Source organism: Pogoniulus pusillus, chromosome 12 (genome assembly GCF_015220805.1).
Source record: "Pogoniulus pusillus isolate bPogPus1 chromosome 12, bPogPus1.pri, whole genome shotgun sequence".
Classification (NCBI taxonomy): domain Eukaryota; kingdom Metazoa; phylum Chordata; class Aves; order Piciformes; family Lybiidae; genus Pogoniulus; species Pogoniulus pusillus.
The window spans coordinates 23,289,275-23,295,926 of NC_087275.1; the positions used below are offsets into that span (position 1 = coordinate 23,289,275).

General features: G+C 45.2%; 1 long non-coding RNA gene across 1 annotated transcript; it reads right to left on the reverse strand.

Annotated features, from left to right (window-relative positions):
* Nucleotides 1-299: 299 nt before the first annotated feature.
* LOC135180010 (uncharacterized) lies at nt 300-1,150 on the reverse strand. The gene is made up of 2 exons (XR_010304240.1): nt 971-1,150; nt 300-534 (listed from the first exon to the last, which is right to left on the reverse strand). It is a non-coding gene; the product is annotated as an uncharacterized LOC135180010 (long non-coding RNA).
* Between the last annotated feature and the right edge of the window lie 5,502 nt (nt 1,151-6,652).

Here is a 6,652-nt window from a genome sequence, read left to right on the forward strand (position 1 = left end):
ACCATCTTGAGCTCTGCAAATGATGACTCACTGGTTCAGTGGTCAGACTGGAGCAAAATCATGGAGTAAAAAACTGCTTCAAGATCACTCACAAGATGCTGTTGTTGTTTTCTTTTCTAAGTAACAGAAGATGAAGAAGCCAGTTTCAGAAAGTGTTATTTCATAGAATCACAGAATCATAGAATCAACCAGGTTGGAAGAGACCTCCAAGATCACCCAGTCCAACCTATCCCCCAGCCCTATCCAGTCAACTAGACCATGGCACCGAGTGCCTCATCCAGTCTATTAGGAAACAGAAATGTGGGGGAAATGCTTCCACTTTTCTGTTTATTTCTTAGTTTTAACTTTGTCTTTTTGTCCTAGCTGATACTCTTCACATGCTGAGCCTGAACTTCAAAGTCCTGTTGATCATGTTCCCCAGATGGGAATTAGATCTTTTCAGAAATGGGGAATTTTCACAGATGGTGAATTAGATATGTTCACAAGGAGCAGGGTCTTCATCTCTTCCCGTGATCCCAGCTTTGTCCAGGCAAACTGCAAGCAACACAAAAGCAAAGAGCATTGTAGCAGACAACAGAGAAGTACCTGCTGGAATATTGATACCACTTCTTAGGAGGGGAATTGGAAGATGAAGAAACATATTAGGAATCACTGCCTCACAGAAAAGGTGATTAGGGGCTGGAATGCACTGCCCAGGTAGGTGGAGTTGCCATCCCTGGAGATCTTTAACTAAAGACTGGATGGGGCATTCGGTAGCACAGTTTAGCCATACTCACAGCCTTAAGTTTTATGCTAGGCTTGATGATCTTGTAGATCTCTTCCAGCCTCAGTGATTCTGTGTTCCAACCAGCACCCGTGAGCAACGTTAGAGTTGTAATTGAGTTGGTCCCTACCTAACCGGGGGGCCAAAGAGGCCCCCCGGCCTTTGAATCGCCTCCACCATCACCCAGTGCACACCACAAGGACTCACCGGTGACGATCTGAGGAGGATCCCTCTGCCCAGTTGGGCAAGCTTAGGGCTTCTGCCCTTCCCGGGGCCCATTATAAAGGGGAGTGGGGAGGGAGGGCAAAGTGGTCACACCTGGGGTGGGAGGAGACTCTAACAGAACCCAGGTGCTCTGAGTTTGGGGGAAGAATGAGTTGTGGGGTGGGAAAGGGGAAGATAGGGTGGAGTGGGAGGAGACTCTAACAGAATCCAGGTGCTCTGAGTTTGGAGGAAAATGAGTTGTGCGGTGGGAAAGGGGAAGATAGGGTGGAGTGGGAGGAGACTCTAACAGAACCCAGGTGCTCTGAGTTTGGGGGAGAAATGAGTTGTGGGGTGTGAAAGGGGCAGAGAGGGTGGAAAAGAGGAGGAGGTGTTGCTAGGAGGGAGATGGAAAGGAAAAGGATGGCGATGAAAAGAGGAAGATGGGGATAAAGGAAGGAGATGGAGAGGAAAGGAGGAGGATGGGGGAGAAGGGAGATTAAAAAATAAAAAGAAAAAAGAAAAACAAGAAAAATGGATTGTGTTGTTTGCATTGAACCCACCCTCCTCATGACCAACCCTCTGTCATTTCTGCTTGGAGTAGTAACCAGACATCTTCACTGGCTCACTACACTGGCTGAAGAAGAGCAAGTCACATCTGCCCAAAGAGGAAAAAAATGAGAAAATAAAGAGGAAAACTATGAAATAAAAATGGAAAACAAATACAAATGATAAATGTGCATATTCAAAACGTGAGGCCTTTCAGCAAGTTCTCCAGGGCATGTGTTCCTGTGTGACCTGAGCTAGATTTTATAGTCCTGCTCAGGCAGGAAAGTTGGACTTGATGATCTCTGGAGGTCCCTTCCAACAGTTATCATCCTGTCATCCTGGCAGGAAGCTTTTTTTCATGTAGAACTCTCTGCTTGTTTTCCCTACTGGTAGCTCCAGCCTTCAAAAGTACCAAGCCAATAACAAAGACAAGACAGAGGCTCTCAGCAGTAGTTTAAGGCACTCTGGTCTAGCCAAAGTTTTGGATCACTGACACAAATCAGAGCCCACTGCCAGCGGATGGTGGTGATGAATGGTGCCACATCCAGTTGGCAGCCAGTCACTAGTGGTGTTCCCCTGAGATCAGTGCTGGGCCCAGTCCTGTTCAATAATGGTGCCACATCCAGTTGGCAGCCAGTCACTAGTGGTGTTCCCCTGGGATCAGTGCTGGGCCCAGTCCTGTTCAGTAATGGTGCCACATCCAGTTGGCAGCCAGTCACTAGTGGTTAAATGAACGGTTTTTAATCACATCACTTGCCAATGTCCTGCATATATAAATTATTACATTGCTATTCCTGATTGTTGCAGATTTGCAGATCTCCTGAATGCAAACACCAGCAAAAGAAGGAGCATATTCTCTTGGCTGCCAGACTGAGAAAAGGGTAGCAGCACTATTTCTTAGTAACACACATGTGATTCTCCACTCTGTGCTTGGGCCATCTGCATCTTGAAACAAAACCAAAGTTTGCAGCATTTAGATATATCCTATTACAGAGCTGTGCTAACAAGGGCAAGCCACAGCACTGGAGTAGCCTGATATCTCCTCTAGTGTCCTTGGGCATATCAGTACTGGGCTGCTCATCTTCCACTGCTCTCAGTCAACTTAAGAATCTGACAGGTAAATTACCCTGGAGGTGCTTCTGCTCATGTTGGAATCACAGAGTCATTCAGGTTGGAAAAGACCCCTGGGATCATCAAGTCCAACCATTGGCCCTACTCTACAATCTTCACCTCTAATCCATATCCTCAAGCACCACATCCAGATCTTTAAACACCTCCAGGTGTCCAGTCTAAACCTACCCTGCTGCAGCCTGACCAACTTCATGCACACAAACCTCATGTTTAAGAGAGCCCTCATCCTTGATTTATACCAGCTTCCAGAAACTTTGAGAGTAAGAAGTTAGAATGCACCCCTGTGATCACTGCCTAGGGTCTCAGATAGAGCTTGGTCAGACCACTGGTGTGATGTGGGACCCCTGGTTCTCTCCTACTTCTCACACTTGCTATAAGGAAAAGGAAAGAGGCAAATCACTGTGAATCAATGTGCCACCACAGCCTCTGTGTTCATATTGCTCTACACACATCATATAATAACCCTGGGAAGAACAAGTGTGTCCATGAGCACTATGAACTTCGTGCAGGGTATAAAACAACTAAATGGCCAAGCTGAAAAAGCCAAGACAAATCAAAACAAAATTCCCAGACCTGATTTCCTCACAGCACAAAAATAAAGGAAAGAGGTGAAGGCTGTTGTTAGATCTGCACAATAGTTCAGCTACTGCTAAAATTACACTGATTTCTATGGCAGTTTGGTTTGCTGACATGGACAAGATTTTCCTAGGCACCCTGAAGTGAATTTCAGTTTCCCTCAGAGAACTACAGCACAGAAAGTTCCACCTCAACATGAGGAAGAACTTCTTTACTGTAAGGGTCACAGAGCACTGGAACAGGCTCCCCAGACAGGTTGTGGAGTCTACTTTCTGGAGAGTTTCAAGACCTGTTTGGATGCATTCCTGTGTGACCTGAGATAGATTCTATGGTCCTGCTCTGTCATGGGGGTTGGACTCAGTGATATATGGAGGTCCCTTCCAACCTCTAACATCCTGTGATCCTGTGAACTAGCAACAACCACTACTTATGGTTATATATGTGTTATGAGCCAGGTTCTCAGGTCCTGTAAATGAGCATAAATCCACTGACTAGGTGTTACACTTCTAAGGCTATGCCTAGTTGCCCAGAGAAAATTCAAGTTTAAAAGATAAACAGTTTTAGTGTTGGGACACTGAACAATACAAGCTAAGTTTATCTTGTGCCACTGGACTGCTGAATATCTCCTATGTTGCAGCACAAGCTTGGTTTTCTGTCTCTGGCTGCCTCCTACTTGCTTCTGGCTCCTCCATCTCTGCTCCCAACCTTGCATTCCCAGCCGACTCCACTCTCTTTCAGCTTCCTGAGGTACAGCAGGGAGGGGGAAGGTAGAGACAGTGTGTTGGCTGTACAGAGGGGGAGGAGAGAGCTGAAATATTGTACCAGGGGGTGTGGTGCTGTTGTTGAACTGTAAATACATGTATAAATACCTTGTACGTGTTCATTGCCTTTTATATATCTTATATTTAGTCTGCTTTTGTAAATATAAATTCATTTAACTGCCAAAATTCTGCGTTAAGTGTGGTAAATTTACTCTGGAGAGTACATTTCCAATTTGTTGGGGTGCAAATGTAAACCACAACACTAGACCCAGTCCTAAGAAACTTTATAAACGCTGCTCAGCAATTTTTTTGCTAACCATGACTTCTTTCCTCGTGACCACAGTGCTATGAACACATACTTTCCTGCCCACATTCGTATTTTGTGGCAGGCACTGCTCTACTGAGTTTTGTTTGTCAATCACCTCAATTGTATTCTGCAATGTAGTAAGCAACAATTGTTCAGTAAAAAATTAGCTACTGTCTCAGTGAAAATATGCCTGGGGCTTCTTTGGTCTGGCGAAGAGAAGATTTAGAGGGGATCTAATCAATGTTGATAAATATCTGAGGGCTGGGGGTCAAGAGGCAGAGGACAAACTCTTCTCGGTTGTATCCTGTGATAGGACAAGGGGCAATGGATGTAAACCTCAGCACGGGAACTTCTCAACATAAGGAAGAACTTCTTTACTGTAAAGACCATGGAGCACTGGAACAGGCTGCCCAGAGAGGTTGTGGGGTCTCCTTCTCTGGAGCCTTTCAAGAGCCATCTGGATTCCTTCCTGTGTGACCTGAGCTAGATTCTATGGTCCTGCTCTGGTAGGGGAGTTGGACTCAGTGATCTATGGAGGTCACTTCCAAGCCCTAACATCCTGTGTAAGAGCAGTTGTGATGCATATCCTGGTAATAGAATCATAGAATCATAGAATCAACCAGGTTGGAAGAGACCTCCAAGATCATCCAGTCCAACCTAGCACCCAGCCCTAACCAATCAACTAGACCATGGCACTAAGTGCCTCATCCAGGCTTTTCTTGAACACCCCCAGGGACGGTGCCTCCACCACCTCCCTGGGCAGCCCATTCCAATGGGAAATCACTCTCTCTGGGAAGAACTTCTTCCTAATATCCAGCCTATACTTACCCCAGCACAACTTGAGACTGTGTCCCCTTGTTCTATTGCTGGTTACCTGGGAGAAGAGGCCACCCCCCACCTGGCTACAATGCCCCTTCAGGCAGTTGTAGACAGTAATAAGATCACCCCTGAGCCTCCTCTTCTCCAGGCTAAACAGGCCCAGCTCCCTCAACCTCTCCATGGCATAACTGCCTACAGGCCATGCGTGTGACTGTCCTCTGGGGTAGCTGTTTCATCTACTGAGGCCCTGAAGAACACAAAACTTCTTTTCTGCCCCTACGATGGTATTATCATCTGATTATCTTCTCACTAGAATGACTGAAGTCTTCCTTTTATCCTCACTTGTGGACGTTTCACACCAGATTAATCCTTAAGTATGGATATTAAGATCCATCTTCTGTTTCTTAAATAGCTTGAAGGACTCACACAGCTCTCCAACTTCTCTGTTTCAGAGCTTGGTTTTGTATCAGTCTTAGTGGATTCTCCATCCTCACACCTGTAATTACTTCCTAATAGACTTGATCATTCAAACAAAGAAGTTTAATTCATCTCTTCATTTAATACATCTCTTAATTTTCAGGCCAACTTCTGACCTGAAAATGGAGGTTTATTGTATGCTTTAATCCTAATCTTTTTCCCACCAGTATTTGCTCTTCTGTGACTGCCTGAAAACTACCATCTCTCTGCCACGAACTGAACTCCTCTCTTGGTATGCCAGAGGACCACAGGAACCTTCTTTAAGAAGTCAGCAGGTGCAAAATAAAACCCTTTGAAGTGGGAAAGCAGCACTTATCCCACACATAATAGGAAGAGCTGAAATGACTTTATCAAGTCTTATTTGCTGAGCCTTGTCCTTTAGCTAGTCAATATTTGTAATGAGTAAGCCTCTGTCTTTCTCAAACTTTGTCTAGAGGTTTTCCAGCCAACTTAAAGTTCATAAGTCTTAAATCCATGACACATTTTCTTCACAGGCTTTCTAGAACTTTCTGGAATGTGCTGTAGCATATGTTGACACCAACAAGGCAAAATGTTCCCCTGCTAAGACCAAGTGGGCAAGCTCTTTGGGAAGCCTGTTCCAGTGTTCTGCCACTCTCGCACTGAAAAAGCTTTTTCTTATCCTAACATGGAACCTCCCATGCTCCAGCTTGTACCCATTGGCCCTTGTCCTACCATTAGACATCACTGAGAAGAGCCTGGCTCCATCCTCCTGTTCCTTTATGTCCTGTTTATGACTCCCAAAGGCAGTCGTTGAGGAGGCACATAATAGTTCTCTGGGGAAGAAATAGATGGCACTGGCAGAGGGTTATGTTCTTTCTCCCACGATCACACATTCTTCTCTCTTACTCATGCAGCTCTCCTGAGAAAGAGAAATTTAAGACACCCACCCCATAACTCTCCCTAATTTTCTTTTTTTTTTCCAAGTAAAACTGAGTCAAATACACAAAATCTGTGCACATTTCAAAACTGAAGCCAGCTGCCTCATCTCAGACTCAGCTACCTGTGTGCTGTCATTGACTATCCCGCAGACTATCCTGGGAAGAGAGG